This window comes from Festucalex cinctus, chromosome 18, assembly GCF_051991245.1.
Source record: "Festucalex cinctus isolate MCC-2025b chromosome 18, RoL_Fcin_1.0, whole genome shotgun sequence".
NCBI classification, from domain to species: Eukaryota; Metazoa; Chordata; class Actinopteri; order Syngnathiformes; family Syngnathidae; genus Festucalex; species Festucalex cinctus.
This window is the reverse complement of record NC_135428.1, coordinates 14,383,699-14,408,358: the sequence shown is the minus strand read 5'-3', so window position 1 is coordinate 14,408,358 and position 24,660 is coordinate 14,383,699. Positions and strand designations below refer to the sequence as shown.

At 36.7% G+C, this 24,660-nt stretch overlaps 1 protein-coding gene across 1 annotated transcript in view; it reads right to left on the bottom strand.

The window, feature by feature from the left end:
* sgcd (sarcoglycan, delta (dystrophin-associated glycoprotein)) overlaps positions 1-24,243 on the bottom strand; it is a 233,126-nt gene extending 208,883 nt beyond the window's left edge. Inside the window, exons 1-2 of the mRNA XM_077505373.1 lie at positions 24,210-24,243; positions 7,961-8,058 (exon numbers count right to left, since the gene is read on the bottom strand). The gene's annotated coding sequence lies outside the window, so the exon portion shown is untranslated. The remainder of the gene's footprint in view (positions 1-7,960; positions 8,059-24,209) is intronic.
* Positions 24,244-24,660: the final 417 nt, after the last annotated feature.

Genomic DNA, 24,660 nt, shown 5'->3' with positions numbered 1-24,660 from the left:
TTTTCTTTCATTTTTGCTGTGTTGCAACTATTCTAATATTAATTTAATTATTTTTTTGTGAATTTATTCCGAACAGTATATTCTCATGTTATAGGCGCTTCGACTGCATCCAGTATGAGGATGTGGCCATTGGATTTTTGGCCAATCAGATTTCTGCTTGTTTTGTGTTGCCATGTCAATCTAATCTGCTTTCAGAGGGCCCATGCTAATGTCAGCATTGACTCGTTGCAGCTAAATTTGTAATTTATCGAAATAAATTATATAATGCAATAAAATTCATATTTTAAAATTTTCACAATTTAATGTGATAAGTTTTGTTTTATGATGTGATAAAGTTAATATTTTAGCATAAATTTCACATTCCTACATGATAAGTTTGTGTTTTAATGTAATACTTTTGACATATGTAAGTTTCACATAATGTGATTAAGTTCACATTTTAACATCATCACAAGTCATCCAGTTACAATGTGATCAGATTATTTTTTTTGGCAAAACACAAATATAACCTTATAAACTACAGTCACTGTCTAAATAACTGCACTGCCCTTTTATAATACTGTTAAAAAAAATTAAATCGCATTAAAATGTGAACTTTATCATGTTATAATGTAATACTAACCTTATCACGTTAAAATATGAAATTTTTCCCATTATGAAGTGAAATTTATCCAGTTAAAATGTGATTTATATCACATTATAATGTGATACTATAACATGAAATGTATCATGTTAAACTTTATCACATAATGTGATATTGAACTTTTTTTTCTGGAGTGGCAGTAAAACACTTTTATAAATCAGCATCTCTGGTGCCCTTAATGGATGCTACTTAATATTTTGTCACACTTTTGTAATTTGTAATCTTTAGACGTATATCTTACATAAAAACAACAAAACTATCTTTGATATCGTGGTAGTTAAAATATTCTCGCCTGGTGCATAATATTCTTAAGGGCTTCTTCTGTTCATTAATTCTACTTGTATGCATGTCTCAATGTATTATCCTGCCCCCGGTGGACAAACAATAAAAACATTTGCACTAAATCCTTATTCACATTCTATTAAATTCTGCTATTATTTTATGATTTATAAGTTAATACAACATAATGCTATATTTCTTGGCGAAAGTATCCAAATCCTTGCGCTGGTTATCATTCACATCCAGAGTGCAGCAGGTAAGAAGAAATATCGCGCCGTCCACTCCAAAAGGTTGTCATAATCCCGTGGAGATGGGAGGCGCGGAGGCATATGGCCGCCATCATTGTAATTGCAGCTGTCTGGCCGCCGCCGCCGCAGCAGTGGCACGCTTATCTGCTTGTGAAAAGACGGCCGCTTAATAAAGTCATTTGGGGAAGCTCCCAACGCCGACGTAACCGACTGCATTATTTGTTGCCTCAAAGTTTCCTGGCTGCAAAAAAACTCACTTGCTCAACTTAACTTTACCCCTCCCACACATGCTTCACGTATTTTAGCTTATCTGAACGCACTTCATTGGACTAAAGTACACTTTTCAATGTATTCCTTAGTAACATCTGTTCTCACTTTTGTGATATCAAATAAGAGACTTTCATGACACGAAACGAAATGAAGTCTCGCTCGCACAGTTAATCCAAATAAGAGGCACAGCGTGTTTGCTTTAAGTGTTTTTTGTTAATCACATTTGACTGGAAAACACACAAAACAAAGGAACGAGACCTTTCAAATTTAAAATTAATTATGTGTGAAAGCTGAAAGAAAAAATGTTGAAGAATTTGATTGTTGTGGAAGCATTCCCACATATGTTATTGTGATTTATATTTTCCACATATTTTTGCCATGATGTAACGATAAGCGCAATATCGTGATATCGTGATATTAAAACTGCCACAATATCGTCGTCGTCATGTTTACGATATTTAAATGCAACACATCTGTTCAAAAAGTCAGGTTGATTTCCATTTGTGCAGTTCTAGCACCCTCTGGTGGCTAGTTTTTTAGTGCAATTTAATTTTCATTAGAGATGTTTTGGCCCTTCTGTGTTGAAAATCTATGCTAATTGTCAGATGAAGAGCAACGTAATATGCCTGTGATGCAAGTCAATATGTGGAGGAACTCAATGTATGCGTGCATTAATAGCATAACATAATAATAATAAAACATAATCTAATAATAATAATATTAATACCATAACATTGCTGTTATGTACAAAAGCACAATGTAGTGCTTTTTTTTTTTAAGTATGAGCTCATTTATTTTACAATATTGTGACCTTTTTTAACTATTGCCAACCTCCCCACAATATTGTGATAATCATTGTATCGTGACCTTCATATTGTGATAATATCGTATCGTGACGTTTGGATATCGTTACATTCCTAGTAACCACTCCCGCACCCATTTACACTGTTCAAATTTCAACCTGCTTCAAAAATTCAGTATCCGCACAATTCATTGTTAAATATAAACTTTTCCCCATTCATTTTCAATGGGATAGACATTGAACTATTTCTAAGTGTCACTTTCCACGCCCACTTCCATACATACAACTTTCCATCGTTACCAGGTGTTTGATACTGCACGTTGGCACAGTTGGTAAAGTTCATTGTGCAGTAACCAGGAGGTCATCATTTCATAATTTATCTGTCAATGTACTTCATAAGCATTCCACATGCATTCAAATCTTAGCATTCCACTTTCAGCATTCCCACGCAATTTCTCTAGAAATTGCACTTAGTCTGGTTTGTGAATGCAATTGAAAAATACGGAATTATATTGAAAGATAGAATTGATGTGAAATAATATTGAATGTGATGAATGTTTTTTTTTAGGTTTTATTTGGAGTGAAACAATTTCAAAGGTGAACTTGATTAACATTTAGAATTTTGAATGGGAATGTTGTACATCTGTTTTATTGACTGTGTCATTGAAAATGAACAGGGATTTTTACTCGTTTATTTTGTTGAAAACTTTAGTTGGGAAAATGTTGAATATTTGGCATGTGAAAGAGTGTAATTTTTAAATTTTAAATGGGAATAATATGAATTTATTTTGTTAAAAAATACCATTTGGAAAGAATAGGGATTTTTGTGGGTATTTTAATGGTGAAAATGTTTAGTAAGTGTGAATTTTTGAATCAGTGAATGAATGGAGAAAAAAAGGTAAATAATGTAGACTTGTGAATGTGTGATTTGTGAATGGAAAAATTTGGAGTATTAATATGAAAAAAAAAAATTTTCTAGTAAATGTGAATCTTTAGAAGATTGAAATTTGTTCCCAAGTTGAATTAATATTTTGAGTTTCCAAATAGGATTGATAATCGGCTATGATGAATGTGTCATTGGGAATATATAGGTTTTTGTTTTGTTTTTGTATTTTTTGCTTTGTGGGTAGAAATTGTGCAAATTTGAAAATATGTGAAGAGAGGAAACTGTCTTACTTGATAACCCTTTTAAACTTCTAATGAGACTTTTCATGGATCCAGACTATTAAAATGACCTTTTTCGCCTCAAAAACAAAAGCGGAGGATGCAGGTGATCCACCCCCAAAGATAAATTCATGTTGTCATTTCCTTAACCTGACACCCCAACCACCCTGCACCAAAAAATAAAAAATAAATAAATAATAAAAAAAAAACTCAATGTGATCATGTTCCAGCTCCCAAACGGGGGCGTAGCTGAAAGGTCAGGACGGTTTGTTGGATTTAATCGTATTTACCGCTGACTTTACCCACCAGTTCACGGACTCACAGACATACACACATTTGAGAGCAGAGGCGTAAATGTCAGCTGGTCCGCAGCCAGCAAAATAATAATAATAATAAGTCCGAAGAGAAAGTGACTTGACTTAAAGTGAAGATATGCCGCTTGTCGTCATCTTTGCTTTGCTTTGCTTTGGTTTTGTTTTCCAGCTAGTGAAAGACACTGCGCCCCATTTATATTTATATACAGAAAAAGTTGATATTTGGCGATTCTGACTACGCATTTATTATTTATTTTTTCTCGTATTCGGATTATTGTCCATTAAAAACTCTCTAAGCATCTTCATTGGTTCGACTTTATATCAGATTTAAACGTTCTTATTATTGATTATGATTTTTTTTTGTATTACATTAGGTTACCTGGTAATATTAAGTCTTGTCTTTTTCAAATTGTTTTCGTAATTCCAACTTCATATCCTAAAGACTTCATTCGCAAAAATGACAACTTTACTCTCATTATTTTACAAGACTTATCTAGTAACACTTAATTCAATTTACACACGTTTTCAAAATTAAAACTTTATATTTGGAAATTTAAATCACTATTTTTTTTTTGTAAATTATTTTATTTTTGTAATAATTTTTTTAATCACATTTTATTTCTAAGAAAAGTCAGATTTTTGGTAGGAGATCCATAAAAAAATAAATAAAAATCTGAATTAATTCTTGTAATATTTTATTACTTGACAAAAATAATATCTGTAGCTCACATGCAATTTTACATATTGGTATTATACTTTGATGATTCTGGAACATAAACCCAGTGATAAATAAGACTAAATAGAAAGTAAGAAAGAAGTAAAAAACACTTTTCTCATAAAATGACTACTTTAGTCACATAATATGGTGCCTTTTTTCACAAAGTTGCCCGAATCAAGTCCTATTTTTTTCTTAGAAATTCATATTTTTGTCAGCAGATGTTGTTCTCATAATATTCAGACTTTTGACTTCAATCTCCTGGCAGACTTGTTCTATATTCTTCCAGTGCGGCCCTATTACATCATCTGAACCACATTTAGTGGGGGTGAGTTCTTCAGGGACGATCTTCCCACTGTCAAAAATGAAACCGCTCTGGTCCCAGCCACGTTCAGGTCGGTGGGAAGTACTGTATCACAACGGCAAGTAATCCTCAGATGATAGCACTAAACCTTAAAAAGAGGACGGATGGCGGTGCAGGGACGGGAGAGACGACTCGTCGCCTGGCGCTGAGCTCACACGCTGTGAAATGCGGGAGATATAAAGCCCCCGAGGTAACACCTCGGCCAAAAGCACCGTGACCAAAATAAATGGGGCAGACCTATTTAAAATGTCTCCAGCTTGGACGCCGATGACGGCCCCTAGGCTCCTGCTAAACTAAAAAAAATAAAATAAAAACGAGGGAAAACCCTGACCGGGGCGAGATTAATCAACGATGCTTTTCCACATCACAACAATTATGAGACTCCAGGTGGTCACCACATGGAATACAAAATGAGGGTAGAGGTAAAGCATTCAGAATACAAATCATGTGAGAGTAGAAGGGGAATATTATAGATTTGAGGTGGTTTTGAGTAAGGACCGACCGATTAATATCGGCTACCGATTATAATCGGCCGATTATTTCTCCTTAAAACGTTATCGAAGAAAAACAAAGTTTCCGACGATGTGAAAGTACCCTGAATGCACCATTTTGCTTGTGTAGCATTAGCAACTAGCAAGTGCGTAGTGTATGCTATTCTGTTGTCCCCAAGTGTCCTTGACACCACAGTTGGAGTTAACTGTAAAACTACGTACACAACATTAAGAATAACATCCACTGTATATTTAAATACAAGACATGTTTCATTTTTTAAAAGATGGCTAGCCTAGCGCTAACAGGACGTTATCACATGCTAACAAGAAGCTAGCATCAACTTCGGGAAGTGTTTTTCCTTCAAATAACAAATATCCACACACATAAGTTTAAGTGTGTACGCCATGGATGCACGGCACTTGTGTAGCATTAGCAACTAGCAAGTGCGTGGCGTATGTTATTCTGTTGTCCCTAAGCATCCTTGATACCACAGTTGGAGTTAACTGTAAAACTAAATACAAAACGTTAAGGATTACATCCACAATATATTTAAATACAAAACATCGCTAACCTAGCACTAACAGAAAGTTATCACATGCTAACAGGAAGTTAGCATCAACTGTGGGAGTGTTCTTTCTTCAAATAGCGAATATCCACACACAAATGTGGGAACACGCACTCACAGATGAGATAACACTACACAAAGGGCACAAATTCTTCCCAATGTGTGGAAAAAAATGTTAGTTTAATAGAATTCAATTGCAACTTTTTTCTGTATTCACTTTAAGTGTGTACGCCATGGATGCACGGCACTTGTGTAGCATTAGCAACTAGCAAGTGCGTAGTGTATGTTATTCTGTTGTCCCTAAGCGTCCTTGACACCGCAGTTGGAGTTAACTGTAAAACTGAATACACAACGTTAAGAATTACGTCCACTGTATATTTAAAAAGAAAACATGCTTCATTTTTAAAACATCGCTAGCCTAGCGCTAACAGGATGTTATCACATGCTAACAGCTAGCTTCAACTTGTGTGTTTTTCCTTCAAATAACGAGAATCCACACACAAATTATTCCTAATGTGTGAAAAATGATTTATTTTAACAGAATTCGATTGCAACTTTCTTCTGGACTCACTTTTAAGTGCGTACACCATGGATGCACGGCACCACACTGCCCCCAACAGGCCAAAACGGACAGGAACAGTCAATATCTGTTCTTACTCTTTTTTCAGTTAATATTTTAATTTATTCTATTCTTATTTCACTTTCTTATTGTTTTCAATTGTTCTTTCAAGTTATATTACATTATAAAGTTGATATTTCAAGGATTCAAAGACTTTCATCCACAGAATTTGTTTTTGTCTAGTTTTGAGATTGACAGGCTGCCACCCAACTTCTGTCGCCATCATAAAAGAACTGTAGAAAAAGATTTTTTGTGTCTCCTACTGGAGGCCGAACAGGTCTTGCGTTGACGACTTGACGGAGCGCAAAAATCAAGCCCAATCCCCATGTTTGTTGGACCCGAACCCTCCGTCGGTCTTCCCCATAAAGAAGCTGTCTTTTCGACTCGGCCGAAGGTGAGCAACGCGCGTCGCCGCGAATCATCCGCAAAGCCTCCGACCCCGGCAGACGTCTCGCAGCGCCAACGGAAATGAGATGTGTCACCAAAGCTAACCGCTAACCTTAGCCTTTGTTGCGCGGTGTTCAGCCAGCGGGGGGTCCTCAGCAGGGGGAGCCCGCTGGAATTATACTTTGATTCGCAGGCACCCAAGCGGAAATGTGAGGGAGAATACACGCTGACTACCAAAATAGATTTATGGGAAGAGAAAACTCCAGCCATGAAGAAAATGGAATAATACATACTAAACTCGAACGCAATGTAAAAAAAAAATGTTTGTTCTCTTCACAAATTTATTGGCGTCTGTCCTGGTGAGAATCCGCTTTAAAAATATTCTGCTCAACTCCTTGGTTCAGTTTGAACTTAGACTGACCTGGCCAAACTTTGAACTCGTCATCTTGTATGGAGGACCAAAACTGCCATAATTCAAAATAAATAAATGACTAAGTAAATAAATAAATAAATGACTAAAAGTGAATATGAATGTAAATGAATGAATGAATATGAATATAAAAAATATAATTCGAAAATTATATACCAAAAAATAAATATAAATGGAAATAAATCAGTTTTTATTTGCACTTTTTGTCATTTATTTATTTATTTAGTCATTTATTTATTTATGTAGTCATTCATTTATTTATTTAGTCTGCCAAACTGCCAAAATTCAAATAAATAAATGACTAAATAAATAAATGACTAAGTAAATAAATAAATGACTAAATAAATAAATGACTAAAAGTGAAAATAAAAACGGATTTATTTCAATTCATATTTATTTTATTAGATATAATTTTTGAATTATATTTTTTTATATTCATTTTTATTTTCACTTTTAGTCATTAATTTATTTATTTAGTCATTTAGTTATTTCGAATGTTGGCAGTTTTGGTCATCCATAATCTTGTTTATATAAAGGCACCCCTCCAACAAATTTAGTGAATTAGATTTTTTTTAAATACAAAACAAAACAAAACAAAAACCGCTGTCCCTCTAACAGAAGACTGGCAGCATACGATGTTAGATCAACCAAACATGTTTTTTCCTTACCTCGTAGCGATCTGCTTCCAAATTGAATGGTGTCATCCTCAGTTTATTCGACAGCCCTCCATCACATTCGGTGAGAATCGGCTTTGAAACGACACAACCTGCAGACAGACCACATACAAAATTTCTGTCACAAACCAAAATTACAAATCCTCACATACTCTATGCCAATTTTCCTTCTGCTCTCTCTATATATATGTATAAAACACGGGTACAAATTTGATTCCGGTGCTGCAGTATGAACTTGAACACTTCCTTTTTATTATGGCAAGTGACATGAAAGGAATTTAGCTGCTGTGTAATGACTTGGACTCCTAATCTGCAGAATGGTTATGTTGGATACGCACACACACACACACACACACACACACGCACGCATGCACGTGGACGAAACGAGCAGTAGATCACGCGTTATGTCCTCACGGTTGAGGCGATTACACTTGTCCGCTAATGACACGCGGGGTCCTCCATACTAATGGGGGAGTGGATGGATGGCGAGAGAGAGTCAAGAATTTGTCAAGTAGATTTTTAATGATGATAAAGTCGATGCAGGAATTCCGTTCTGCGGTAAAAATAAGAAGAATCGACAGCATATCTGAAGATGAGGTCACTAATTGACATTTTCGTGTGAAAAATTGATTTTATGCAAGGATTTAAGAACTTTGTACAAAATGTAAAGCATGCTTTTTAGTTATATCTTTGTACTGACTAGTAGGAAACTTTAAAATCTCATCAATACGAATACATTTTTTTTTAAATAATTCCAACTTTTTTTTCGTAGCCGTGCCTTTATTTTTCTTGTTGTTCAATTCTTTTCTTGTCAATTATTCCAATAATGGTTAAGTTTTTTTTTGCTAGCCAATTATGAGCTGGGAAAAACGTTACAATTCTTTCTGCATAATAATGAGTAATTATTACATTAATTATTATATTATATATTATAGTTTTTATTATTTATTTTTTATTTTATTATTTTCTGTAGTAAAAATAGATTGTAGATTATGACCCAATTACATTCTTGTAACTGTTTTTCATAAAATTACAGCTTGTTTGTAATAATTCAAAAACATTTTTTCAAGTAAAATTGGAACATTTCTCATAATTCAGATGGTTTTCCTACAATTTGGTATTTATTCTTGCAATTGTTCAACTTTTTTCTTCAAATCTAATAAGGCAATAATCCAACTTTTCTTGTAAAATTGTCACTTTTTTCCCCTCAAAATAACATTATTTTTTAAATTTTATTTAAACCTAACATTCCATATTACTTTGCTTTAGCAGCCCATGTAAATGATTCAATTTGCTTTTTATTTTTAATAGATCAACTTTTTTTCTTATAATTTTTTTTAGTTTTTTTTCTGGAAAATGACATTTTTTCTGGTTTAAATTTTTTTCCTCATGAAAATATGACAATTTTCATCATCAAACTTTTTTTTCCATGTCGAGTTATAACTATTTTTTTTTTATATTTCAACATTTTGTTGCAAAACTTCTACTACTCCAGTATTTTTTCCCCCACAAAATAAGCTAAACTTAAGTATGAGTCATTGTTTTTCATGGAGGATAAAGAATATATGCCTGTGAGTATCGTTCTATTTTCTGTCTGCATGCGTTGCTATGGAAACATACAGCTAATTGTCTAAAGCAAAAAAATCATCACAGCAAAGAAAGATTGCGATTTGAAACAGCGCCCCCTGGTGTGTGATAGATGATCATAAAAAAAGACCGGCAGAAAGGACAGCTTGTCTCATCTTATTCCTCCTCTCCCTCTTTTATTTTTATGTCTACCTGCCAGGTTGTCCATAGCCCCGCCGCCTCCCGTACGCGCTACATTGATTTTCTTTTACAACCCGTCCCGTAACGTCGAAGTGACACAAGCGCTCTTGTCATCGCAAATGTCAAGCGATCGGCTTGTCTTGTAAAGGTCAGCGTTTTTATGGGACGTTCAACATGTTTGAAAAAGGATTACGGCCGCGTTGGCAGCGCGGTGGCGTGCGCGACGTAAACCGCTGCCGGTGGCGGCGGCACTTCGGCATTTCAACATGCACGTGTGTCTGTTGGGCGTAAATGTGTTTATCAGCGCTAAAGTTTATAAACCATGAGGAAAGTGAACATGAAGAAGCCAGGGTGCACAAAGTGTGACATCTCCTGTAGTGTAGCAATTATTTTTGGTGGGACATTAATCGCATTTTTGATTTTTGTTTCATACATTTACAACTTTATTAGTGCTGTGTCAAAGTTAAAGTTTCCCCACTAACTCCACTCGGAGTATTCCAAGTTGCCCATGAGCATTTCAAGAGGGGACAATGTAGCACGGCCATGAAAAATTTACACGTGTCGCAAGCCCTGCAAAACATGTTGGCTGATCGTGTTAAAAAATGTGAGCATTCACATTTAAAATTTAATTAACTGCAACAGATGGTGACCTCTTTCTATATTGCGATAGTGACAAGGGGACAAACACAAAACGGCTCAGGAGCTAAGTGCCTAAAATCACTTATTGAAAGAAAATAAAAAATAAACAGAATATATGTTAGTATCACTGTATCTACTGTATATGTGACTCAGACGCTGGCACTTGGCGCTTCAATTAGCAGCCGATGACAACGTGCCATTCCTTCCACTCCATCACCGACGTCCCAATATTAAAGAGGCGCGCACGATAAGCGAGCGCTCGAGCAGGTCATTACGGCAAAAGCCAATTAGCTGACAGCAAAGAGTAAGGAGGAGGCGGAGGAGGCGCGATTGCTCTGTCACAGCAAAGAAAATAACAATTAGAAAATGTCGTCGCGTAAATAACACACTGGGTGGTTGCTGTCAAGATGGAGGTTAATTGGACCACGAGAGCGCTTCGGATTCTCGGCCAGTGGAGCAAAAATATTCTGTACATTTATTTATTTCGGTATTTTTGTCAGTCCTGAATGAATATACAGGTTGATTCATTGATTTAATTAATTTTAGATGTGTTATCCTAAGCCTAAAATGGCAAAGCTACACCCTAGATGACAAATAAAAATGTTTGACAAACTTTATTTTTTTTTTTTATATAAAAATATTTTGAATCTTGTAAAATTACAAAAAAAAATAATAATAAAATAAATAATTTAGACAATTTAGACTACATTTCCCTATAAAATTACTTGTATAAATTAAACTTCTGACTTTTTTTTTGGCAACGTATTAAACTTTTTTTTCTTTTAAAATTTCAACATTTTTATTTTCATCTTTATTCCTCTTAATGCAAATATTTTTCTTGGTAAACGATGATTCTTTTCTCAAAGAATTGTAATTATTCTCATAATAAAAATGGAAATTATTCTTGTAAAATACAATTTATTTTCATATTCCGTTTTTTTATTTTCGTAGCAATGTAACTCTTTTCTTGCTTGTTTGTTTTTGTAAAATGTCTTTATTCTCTTAATAATTCAAATTTGTTCTCTCAAATTATGACTTCTTTAATTCGGTCCTTGTTCAACTATTTTCTTGTGAAATGACAACTTTTCTCATAAAGGGTTGACTTCATGTATTTTATGTTCTGCATGTTTCTCACCGAAATGTTGTTCTCTTATAATAAGAAGACCTCATCAACCTTCGTTTTGTGAAAAAATTACCTGTTGTGTTTTGTACTGTAAGTAAGTAAGCTTTATCTGTATAGCACTGATAAATGTTAACAACTGCTAATTGATACACAATAAACGAGGCTTTAACAGAAGCCTTGGCGGAGGTTTGCTGTCCAGCCAAGTCCATATTTATTTGGACTCCACTTGCATTATTGAAAGGCCGCGGAACGTGCTCAGAATGCGATCCAGGAGCCAGCTCAGGAAAACCCAGCAGTTGTTGTTGTTGTTGTTGCTGCTTCTCTTTCCCCCACCGGGCGCATACGCATCAAGAAACTACAACCGCGCAGGGCAAAGGACTCCCTGCATCTTTTCCATCACTCTCTGCCCTGAAGTCCCCGGACGGCCACTCGCGGAGAGGAAAAAGAGAGAGCAGGCGCGGATGCATCACGACAGCTCGGAATCAGAGGGGAGAACTCCCCCGTGGTCGGCCCGGCACCTGTCAGAGGCTTCCTTGGCACTGGGCAGATTTTAAACACGCGTTTGACACCGTGCAGCTGTAATTAACTCCCCCCCCCCCCCCCCCCCCATCTGGGTGGCAGAGTCCAAGGCCCGCCGCATTATTTACGCGTCCCGTTAAAGCAAATCAAGTGCGACTACTTCCACAGATGGGATGTAACATGCGCCATTTTCTCTGTTACATTGAAAGAAGAAGAATGAAAACAGGAAGTATTTCTGCGTAACATTGTTTTTGCTGAAGGTTACTAAATGTCAAATCGTCTTTAATCCTGCTTTTTACGCCTACTTAACTCATTCACTCGCAGCCATTTTCACTGAAGCAACCCCCTTCACTCCCGGCTGTTTTTCTGGATTTTGACTGATTTTGCACGGCCCACAGAATATTGTGTTCTATTGCTATAATCTATATATCTATATATTATCTGTTTCTATTTTGCAGCAATTAGCATTAGAATACAGCTAATTTTCATCAATATTCACATTCCTGGTGAAAACATTGACCAAAAGAGCTCGTTGCAACATGGCCCTGGCTGATCTCTTATACTCTGCTGCCACCTGCTGGCCATTTTATTAAATAACTGCCATTGATTTAAGCCACCACTTCATGTCAGAAGGGCTCTTGCATAAAAAAAAATAATAATAATTGTACGGTTTGATCTGGTAATATTCTTGCTCTCACTCAATAAATTACATGCATTTAATAGTGTTTTTATTATTTCAAAAGTGTGTTTAAAGACCTTAAGAAATTAAGCTTCTGGGGTGTATGCGAACACTTTGTATCTTCATTAAGAAGTAACATTTGATTTTTGCCACGGTATCTTGGGACTTGAAACTTAAAGGTTAAGACTTGAGGCTTACTTCTGATTGACTCCCACCTCTGCTTTGTATGTAAATTTTGTCACCACATGAATAAGGACCACCTGTAGCATTATCGAGGCAGGCGAGTTGGTTATAGCAGCAGCCGGAACATCGTACCCCGAGGCTAGTACTGCCCCCGCTCCAACAACCCCGACGTCCCTTCCCAGCGTGTTTACCTGCCTTGCTGAAAAAGACGCTGCATTGCATCATAGTCAAATATTTTTTTTTATTATTGAAAAAAAAATAACACTGCTGCAGGAGAGTAAGGAAATAGAAACTCACAGCATGAGAAGAAATGAGAGTTTGGCGATGCTGAGGAATTATAAGGAGGAAAGTTTACTGCATATGTAGTAAGTGAGTGTGACATCACACCACTCCCCTTCAAAATAAACTGGAAGCAATGAGACTGGTGACTTTGCTGCAATCCACATATGAAATGTGCATTCCCGTTAGCCATTTAGCGAAACTGAACTTCAAATAGTTTTGGGCATGGTTGTTCTTTGATGTTAGAAGGCAGAATTGTTGTTTTTTTTTAAGTCTCTTTCTTTCCTCCTTTCAAGTGTCACGTTATGGGCTCAGCTGGTGGCTCTTTTCTTCTTCTCAGGGTTTTTCCACACTCAAAGCTATTGTCAGTCAGCCAGCAGTCGCCAAATCTTTGCAATGTGAGAAAATATTCAAAATAATCATTAAAAAAAAGAATCAATCCAGTGCCTAGTGCGCTAGAGCTATGTTCATGTAGGGTCAAGAATGAGGTTTCTTTAAGGTTTACAAATAGGTTCATGTAGGGTTTAGAACTCGATATTTGTTGGGCCTAATACTATGCCCCTGAGAGATCTAGGACTAGGTTAATATAGATTTTAAACTAGGTTCACCATAGGGTCGGAACTAAGTTTATGTATGTGTCGAGATTTCATTACATTTAAATTTACAGGTTTAAAACTACCTTCATATAGGGCAAAGGTCTATTACCGTGTAGGGTGCAGGTCTCTGTCCGCATAGTCCTTCAAACTAGGTTTATGCAGGGTTTAGAAAATGGTGCTGTCGGGTCTACAACTAAACAGCTAAATTTGTGTAGTGTCAAGAGCTCATTTTACGTCAGGTTTAGAGAAATTTATTTAGGGTCTAACACGAGGTTCGTGTAGGGTTTGGAGGTAGATTTATGCAAGGTTTAGAACTAGTCGAATGAATGAATCTATAGTGAGCACTTCTCCTTTGCCGAGATAATCTCGATCGCCTCACAGGTGTGTCATATCAAAGCGGGCTTCGTTGCTCAAACAACTCTTGTACAGACAGACCCGTCTCAAGACATGCGAGTCTCCAAAAGAAGACGCCTAGGACGTTTAACGGCTGTAATATATATGCCAAGTGTGGAGTGGCGCTGTAGCGCTGCCATGGGGAGTTAACGGAAAGCGTAGAAGAATCAGCGAAGAAGACGAACCACTGATCTGTATAGCCGGTTTTGAAGCTCAGAGGCCACCATATTATTCCTCCCAAGTAACGTTTCTCGGCATACGATCCTATACATTTATAGTCCCGAAATTAGAGAATATTTGAGACAGTACTTGGTGGAAACAACTGAGTAATAAAAGAAAAGGGGGTCTTCAAACTAGTTTAAACAGTCTGCTTGTGAGATGGGAGGATTAAGATGGCTGCCCAGTCGCTTCAAAGGCTTGCACGGGATAACGGCTATCCAGTAATATATAAACACATCAGTGAGACGAACACAACACACACGAGAAGTGACAATGACGGGTGATTCAAGTACAACACGCAAAACATTTTGCTGTCAAAGCATAAACAAGCTAAGGAGGTTGCGCAAAACGAGGAAGACACGGCTATCCGCCATTGTAGTCACGGGAGAAGTATCTATCCTACTATGGTGTCCACTGTCCACATTGGAATGTACAGGGTGCGTTTTGAAAAAGTGATCATGTGGACGAACTGCCCAAACGGTAAGGAACTTGTGTGAATACAATGAAACGGGCTTTCATGTGAACGGGGCCTGAAAGGTGCAGTTTTGTTTTATTTAGGGGGGGTTGTCTGAGTCCCCAGATCCTACCGCCCTCCAAATAGGTGGGATGGATTATCTCAGCGGCGGCACGGTGGAAGACTGGTTAGCACGTCCGCCTCCCAGTTCTGAGGACTCCGGTTCGAGTCCAGGCTCCGGCCTTCCTGGGTGGAGTTTGCATGTTCTCCCCCTGCCTATGTGGGTCTTCTCCGTCTACTCCGGTCTCCTCCCACGTTCCAAAGACATGCTTGGCAGGTTGATTGGGGGCTCCCAATTGTCTCTAGGTGTGCTTGTGTGCGTGGATGGTTTTTCGTCTCCGTGTGCCCTGCTGGCAACCAGTTCGAAATAAGGTATAGCAGGGTCTGCAAATATGTTCAGGACTAGGTGTGTTTAAGGTCTAGGATTAATTCTTGGGGGGTGTTAAGAGACGTTTATGTAGGGTCTGTAGGTTCGTCTGGAATCTGAAACCAGGTTCATGTAGGGTTTAGTACAAGACTGATGTAAGGTTTAGAACTGGGCCTATACCCGTGTGACTAGAACCAGGTTTTTGTAGGTTTGGCCTGTGTAGGGTCTATAATTTTGTTCATGTTAGATCTGTCGAGATGTAAGTTTGTCTTGGGTCTAGGACTGATTTGATGTCAAGTTTAGAACTAGGCTCAGCTTTTGGTTGCAATTAGGTACGAGTTTAGATTCCACATTCATACATTAAAAAGCAGCACAAGTAACCCGGTGGTGTTTATGTCGTCTGGTAGCTTTAGCACTTTAGCACTTAAGAACTGTTGGCGCTTCAGTGCTTGAAAGCCTGAGGAGTCGAGCCCCCAAGGTCCGTTAGGTTTTGTCAAGTCGGTGTACATCTGCACTGTGCGCGTGAGGGTGTGCGTGACAGCAGATGTGGTCGGTTGTGTAAATTAAATAGCACCGCGAGGGGCCACGGTGCGGTCAGACACACGCTCTCACGCACACACATGCACACGCAAGCATGCGTCAAAAAACAAATGTGCAAGTGCTTATTTAATCTAATCTGCAGCCAATTTAAGGTCCGCCGGGCGCGGGGCGAGAGTTACTCGTTAAAAAGTGGATGTGACACATTCTTTCAAATCTGCTGGAGGATTTGTCTGATTGGCTCTGACCTGTTTAAGGGGGCACACGCACATGCTGCTGGCTGAAGAAGTTGAGGTCTGTTAAATTATAGTGCAGACCAAGGGGCCGACATGAACTTGTTTTTTAAAACCTACAACATATTTCTACACTCTACGAAAATCTAGTTACAAAAAAATAAAATAAAAATCTAGACCAATGGTTCTTAACCTGGGTTCGATCGAACACACCCGACTCAAATGATTCGTGATAGTACGCCATGCTTAGCCATCATTGGCTGCAGGTGATAACGCTACACTGCTTGGGGGGTTAAAAATTGTCAGGGTGGAGTTTGCGCTGAGCTAGTGACTTGTAAAACCGAAAAGGGTGGAGTTAATGACGTATAAAACCGATCTGCTGAAACAGCCCATTTGAGAGTGCAGTTTGAGCTACTTGGATACAAACGCCCATAGGAAAGGGAAACATGGGTCATTTATCTCACAGTTTTGGGGACTTAGTCAGGCTACGGTAAGGCATACTTATGATAAAAACCTAAAAAAAACATTGAACATTTCATTTCAGAGGTTCACATTACCCAGTTATCCACTTTGTCTTTGAAGCGTCCTTCCTTTCTCAAAATGTAATGTATTCTGTTCTGTCCGGCTATCTGGGGCCCTCGCGTGGCTCCGAGCATCTTCACGGGTTCTCATGTCGAGAGAGCTCGCCACTGCCGAGCGATAAAGGCCCGTGGTTTGCGGCGGGATTGAAGTGTGTATCAGTTAAGGGATGGACGGAGCAGATAGAAAGTGGCTGGAGTGGAGCTGGGAGGAAGCTGACAATTTTCTGCATGAATCAGCGAGACTTGTCAAGGCTGTCGGGGGGTAAAATATAGAATAGACGTTATATGATCGCCCTTATCAGAATTGGTCGTATGCAGTGTTCACGTTGACAGGATTATAATTTCTGAGACTTGCTTAATAAGAAAAAAAATGCTGCAATTGAGGCTCTTTGCTAGAACTAGTTAGTTCCAAAATTCCTTTTTTTTTTGTAAATTGTAAACAATTTTTAAAAAGTTTGTAGGTGAAATTAATTTGCCAGCAGTATAGAGTAGGCTATTTGCAAAGCTCTAGACCAGAAAAAAAAAAAAAAAAAGTCATTTTGTAAGCCAATATTTTTTGCAAATTTTACACAATACTTATGGGTATTTAAAAAAAAAAAAAAAAAAAAAAAAAAAAACTAGTAGTGTCGGTGCAACAACTTAAGATTTTTTTTATTTTTTTTTTATCGTTTATCCACAAAAAAAAAAAACCTCCATTACAAAAACAATTTAATGGTATTTTATGTTATATAAACCTAATATATCATTTTAAACATAAGAAGTAGCTAAGAGCAGTTTAACTAAAATAATTGTTTTCCTAAAAAAAATACAAATAAAACTAAAAAAAATCAAGACAATTTCAAAATGTAGATCCATAAAAAGTTACAGCATTTTAGCCAACACTATTGTGTCATTTTTCGCAAAACACAAAACAATACGAAAAGGTCATACTCTAAATAGCTACAGAAAATGATTAAGCTAAATGATTGCCATATGGTCGCTAAAATCTAGGCAGAAGGAAAAAAAATAATGAAAAGAAGCATTTCATTTTACATTCATAGCTACTTCTGCTTATTTTTTAAACTACAGGTGGATACAAATGTCATACATAAGTAGTTTTAAATAGTCACTTTTTGCAAACTTCGAGAAAAAAAATTCAAATTTGTAACAAGTATTTACTACAATACTACAACAACTATAATGTAACAAAATATAATTGCAATTTTACACACAACTCAACAATTTAGAAATGCCGTACCATTAATAGTTATGACATACTGTAAGTAGTTACAGCAACATTGTTGTAATTTTTCACAAAACTATCACAAAAGTAACTAATTACGCGTATTTCCAATAGCAATTTAGCCAACGTTATGTTCAAGCCAGTTCAAACAAGTCAAACCTTACTACATAGTTACGCTAACAATTTGATCAACATTTGTTGTTTTTCATAAACTTGAGAAAATTACAAAAAATTGGACTGGCAAAATTTAACCAACCAATATTATTAAATTCAAGCCATCTTTCTTGAAGTAGTTTTACTTTGATTTAAATGTTGCCATTGATTTAAGCTTAAAAAAATCCTTTGATAATTTAAGGAAATTGTGAATTATAGATTTGATGGAGTGTCAAATAAAAAATGGATAATTTATCGCACGTCTGACAACAGCAGTGAAGTTGAAATCTGTTTATTAAGTGCAGCTCACGTGCATCTAAGCCCACTCAGAGCCAATTTTCCGCCAACTAAAAGACAAACCATCAGATGAATCATGCACTATGGAGCCTGTCGTCACAACGGCCCCGTTTAAACTTTAATGACCAAACACAGACATCTACATCATCGTGAAAACACAACAGGATAAAACGTCTCCACCCGCAGCCAAACGTAACACTTTTAACGATCTATTTATTCATTTTTTTATGGCCGATACCACGCCGCAAACTCAAAATGCATGAGCAACTTTAAGAATCCGTCCGGTTTATTGCCAGTAAAGTTTTCGCAGTGATGTATATTGTTGACATACTTTCAGAACAAGATGTTAAAAATACGTTTCTCAGTGATGACAGCAGCCATAAGTCCAAAGTAGAAAACAAACAAGCATAAAACAAAAGAAAGCGCCACCATCACTCAAACTAAATGGGCGACTCGTCCGCGGTGGACAAGCTATTAATTTTCTCAACACAAGTGTGTTGCGCTTCAAAAATATTACACATTTTCTATGAGGAGATCAAAGGCAAGATAATAAACACAATAAACATGTTAATAAATTGACGTCATGGCATTGTCTCAAAGAAAAAAAGAGCCCAGTCACATTGTTGATGGCTCATATTAAGTATTGCAGGTGCACAATTTTTTTTCAAGAGCAATAAACATTTTAGCCTAAGCTGAAACATTAAAATAAAAGCTAGCATTAGCACTAGCATGCTAACTTAACATTAGAATGAGCATGCTAACTTTGCGTAGGCATTATCATGCTAAGCTAGCATTAGCATGTTAACTTAACATTAGCATGCTAACATAGCATTAACATTGCTAACAATAGTCTTAACACGCTAATGTTAAGATAGCATTAGCACTTCTGATATCAACAGGAAGTGACCCGGAAGTCATCTGATTTCAACAGGAAGTGACCCGATTTCAACAGGAAGTGACCTATTTCAACAGGAGGTGACTCAGAAGTGACTTGGAATCAACAGGAAGTGACCCATTTTCAACAGGAAGTGACCTAATATCAACAGGTGTATCATAAGTAGTTATGACAACAATTAAGCCAGTACTGTGGCGTTTATTTACAAAATGAAGTTGTTTCATAAGTAGTTACAACAATTAAGCTAATTTTTTTTTTTCATTTTTCAGTGGTTGTACCATAAGTTGTTACGACAGCAATTCAGTCAATTTTGTGTTGCATTATAAAGTTGTACCATAAGTAGTTACCGAAATTATTTGTGTCATTGTTTTGCAAAACTCAAGAAAAGTCCTAAAATAATTTGTACTGTTGATTAATAAGATACCTAACAGTTTTGTCATTTTCCGCAAAACTCAAGACAACTTTTAGTCATACCATAAGTAGATATGACAATTGAGGTAGCATCCTATTTCACAAAACTCTAGACTTTCAAAAAGTTGAACCGTCTGTACAATTATTTAGACAAAAAATGTGCCAATTTAGATCATGTTATTGTGCCTTTTAATCACGAAACTTATCATTTGAATTTGTACTGTAATTACAACAGTTTAGCATTATTGTCGATAACATTGTCGAATTCCACATAACTTGAAATAGTTAGGGAGAGAAAAAAAAAGTCGTAACATAGCATTTTAAAACTTTTGCAAGAAGCTATGACAACACCTTTGCTGCAGAGTAATTATAGTATCTGCGGCGTAGATTTAAAGATAGGAGGAAATTGTTGCAATTCTTTCTTTCAGGAGGAATCTTTTTTATCACAATTTTTTTTCTTTTTTTTCACCAATTACTGGACAACACAAAATTGGATGCCAATTGATTATTTTTTTTTTTTTTAATTATTATTTACATGAAAACTGCCATAGAATGTTATGGTGGCAAAACTGTCATAACATTCATATCAAACTATGCTGATTGGTGAAAAACACTACATTAGCCACTGACGGCGCCTTTTCTTGTTTTCCACAAGCGCAGCAAAGTAATTACCGGTTGGTGGAGAGCAGTCAGTTTCACAGTCAGCCGCAAAAAAAAGCCAGGCCACCTGCATTTTTGATATATGAGGCAATAACCTGTAACGCAATGAAGTCACCTTCAGACCTCATCATTGAAATAATAATGAATTATAACACCTCAAGTAGTATTTGTGTCTCTTTTTTGGGTTATTTTACCACAACATTAGCTGAAGAGTGCAGAGGGTTTAAGTGCCAACACCCCTACAGACTCATAATTCAAAATAATTTACTTAAGGCAAGTGGATGGCCGTATAATTCAAATGTTGATCTTGTCACTGTAGCGGAAATGTCATATTTAAAAGGATGACTTTCCTCGCATAATGGCGCCAGTCGGAGTCGCTTAAAAAGATGCGCCGTGACTCTGCTGTGACAACTTTTACAAAAAATAAAAAATAAAAGCAATGATTGATGATGGAAAAGTCTCTCAAGAAACTGAATACATCAAAGCTAATTGGTTAGTTAACTGTCTAATACTTTGCTGTAGAATAAATTAAACTGAAAAATGTAGCGTAATTATAGGCAGTCAAACTTTTTCCGGTGAGGGCCGCTTACAGAAAAAGAAGAAGGATCAAACAAGCGATTTCATTGTTTTTAGAACTTTCTTCCCTTTTATGTTTGTTTACTAAAACGTAACAGTATCAACTAAGACTAATTGTTAATCTAACACCAAAGAAAAATGATTTTTCACAAGTTCATTTTTCATTTAAGGGTGAAACAACTTTTAAATAGCATCTTACACTGCTCATGCTAGCTTACCTCCAGTTGTTGTGGTTCTTCTCATTAAGTAAAACAATAACGTTTATATAAGTAGCTATTAGTAAATGATTAACGATACATACCTTTTAAATGTAAGATCCTTCTTTCACAAGTTCACCAGGTTAGCATAGTCAACAGTGCTAGGGAAGCTGCTAATGCTAGTTTCTCTTAAGTAGCTGTTGCTTTGGTTTTCGCTGTACTCACTTTCCAAGTACCAGCACATCGTTTTTTATTTTATTTTTTATTATTATTATTTTATTATTATTATTATTATTATTATTATTATTATTATTATTATTTTAGTGAAGCTAATTGTTGAGCTAAGTGGCTAATAGTTTGTAGCAGAGTAGGTTACACTGAAAACCCCCCCAACATTTTTAATAAAAGTTATTAACAACATTAAGCAAGAAACCTAGTAGTGTGTGTCTGGTTCCTTTTAGCTTCAGTTGCTGAATTTGCTTTGTTTCACTGTACTCACATTCCAAGAAAAACTGTTATTTATAGAGGCTAATTATTAAGCTATGCGGCAAATGGCAAACTATTTCTAGTAAAATAAATTACTCGCACTATACTGATATTTTGGTACAATTAAGCATCTTATCCTTCTAATGCTAGCTTTGTTTCGATTTATCTTTTGTTAATTTGCCTCTTTTCTTATTTATTAAAGCTAATTGGGTAAAGTGGCTAAATGTAGCAGATCAAGTTCGACTGAACAAAAGTAGTATTATTAGTGATATTAAGGTATAATTAGAATGTTGTCTTAATAATGTTGGATTTGTTTCCCGTTCCCTGCTGTTGTATGTATTCTGCTTCCTGTACTTGCATTTGGGCTCAAACTTTCTCAATTACAGTACTGCTCAAAAGTTTGTTAACCTTACCCAGGTGAACCCATACAGGTCAGCTGAGAGGAAGAGAAATCTCAGGGGACCTCAGGAAGTGGACAGCTCATTTGTCTGTGGAAAGCTATAGTCATCTAAAAAAAAATTTGAGCTTCATCATTCCACTGTGAAGCAAATCATCTGCAACTAGAGAACGGTGAACATGAGTACAACCCTGCCTAATTGTGGATGACATTCTAACATATGAGAAGAGCCACAAGAAAAATGTTAATTCAGGTAAAAGACAACCCAAACATCTCATCAAGGGATTTCCAGAACCTCTTTTACTGCATCTGGGACACATGTGCATACTTCAACAACTAGAAGAAATGTCAATCAACAAGGCTGTCATGGAAGGCGTGCTCGGTAGAAGGCTCTGCTCATAAAAAAGATCAAAGCTGCCCATTAAGTTTGCCAGAGAGCACTTGGAGGAACCTGAAGCATTTTGGAAGTCCCTTCTGTGGACAGATGAGTCCAAAATTGAACAGTTTGGTCAGAACTAAAACAGTCGTTTGGTGAAAATTCAGCACCGCATAGCAGCAAAAGAACCTTCATCCTACAGTGAAGAATGGTGGTGAGAATGTTAAGTTCTGGGCTGGCTTTTCATCCTCAAAACCTGGCCAACTCCACATAGTCCAGGGAATCATGAATTCAGATGAATATTGTGAAATCCTGGAACATAACCTGAAGCCGACCTTTGTGAAGTTAAAGCTTGGCAGAAGATAGATCATGCAATGTGATAATAATCCAAAGCATTCCAGCAATCCAACCAAGGAATGGCTGAAGAACAACAAGATTCATGTTCTGGATGTGGCCAGTCAAATTTTGGACTTAAATTCTTTCAAAATGCTGTGGCGGGACCTGAAGCGGGCATGCTAGACGTTAGGGTTATGCTAGACGGCCATCCAACCTCTCAACTGTCTACAATTGTTCATTTTGGCTTCATTGTTCATTGTTCAATCGTTCATTTTGCAAGGATGAGTGGCAAAACTCCCCCAAAGTAGATGTGAAAGACTGAAAAGTCACCAATGTCCTATTAAGTGAGAGGTTCACTTACTTTTGCACCGACATTAATTAACCAAAAACTCTTATTTTAGTTTTGACTACACAATTGATTTAAAAAAAAAAAAAAAAAAAAAAAAAAAGAACAAGGCATTGAATTGATAAACCTAGCCCTGTCATTTCAAATAAAATGTAATGGTTCAGATTGAACAACAAAATCAGGTTGAAACAACTGAAAAAAACGAAATAGCTCAAGAGGTTCACAAACTTTTGAACAGCATTGTATATCATCTGTTTTGTTGTGCGACAGTATGAAAAAGCAGCTGCCTGTTATAAACAAGGCGCTAATTAGCCGTCACGTCAGAGCCGCCGCTGGGCTGCCGCTTCGCAGCGTCGAACCGTAACTCAAAACGTTTGTTTGAACACGACACAAAAAAAAAGAAAAGTCAATTGATGAAATGCATTATTCATCACTGCCGCGACTACCGCGCTGAATGGAAATTACAGTGAACGCAGCTCATCAATATTTGAAACGTCATTTGTGATTAGTGTAAACAATTCATTATGACGGTGGCTACGTCGCGCTGGGCTAACAGCATGCAAGTTTTATGCTAATTGAGAGAATGTCGCAAATTGACTCCACAGACTTATTGGTTATCAATTCGCACTCATTAAAAGTTGATTGAAGATGGAATTGTTCAAGAAAGTAACATTACTATGAGTTGATAAAGACAACATAAACATTTAAACGAAATCACAATCATACAATTGTTTACAGTTACATAAAGTGTACGAGACAAAGGCTAAGTAGTGAGTCACAGAAAGAACATTTTAGAAGGGTAAAATGTTACAAATGGACAAATGGTCCATTTGTTACCTCCTCCAAGTAGCTACGTGGTCAAAATCAGCCAAAGAAATTGAAGTGAAAGAATTGTGTGAATTCAGTCTTAAGACGAAAATGCCATTTGGAGATGAAAAAAAGAAGTAATATCTACAAAACATCTTCTTGAGATGTCTGTGATTTGTGAAAAATGTAGTTAAAGGCCGTCTTATCGGATAATCAGATTTCAACAAAGACACAATCATTTTCTCTAACACACCTGAATAAACTCGTTATGAAGCGCCGCCATAACTGCTGTAATTTCATCATGCGAAACCCTATTAGCCGCCGGCTTTTATTACACGTAAAAAAAAATGGATAAAGTGTAATACAAGAAGAAGTGGCCGAGAAAATGAACACCGCTTAACTTTTTTAATAACAGAATCAAATGAGTTGTATTGAACACGAGAGTGAAATGTTACCTTTTTGTGTCTGATTTCAGCCGCCACGTGTTCCCCGCAAAGACGCAATTAGCCGCGACCTACTTCAAGGGCTGGAGACGTGATGCTTTTTTTAATTGCCGTATTTTTCGCGGCACGATTGCCAGTCAAGCTGCAGGTGGAAAAAAAGAAAGAAGAAGCGGCGTATAATGACCCCATAACTTTCTGGGAGGTTAATGAACAATTAGCAAATTGTCTAACACATTCGTTCATTTAGGCAAATTCATTCAAATGATGGGTAATCAAAGTGGGACGGTAATCATGTTGGTACTTTTTAGACTTGCTTTGTTATTGTTTGTACTCCAGGCCTGTAGGGGGCGACCTATTAGCAGGTTGTTTAAAACCTGCTTAGTGCACAGTAGTTAGCGATTAGCTTGTCAATGTTTCATCCTTCAGCTTTGCACTTAACAAACACATAGAATTAATGAAATTT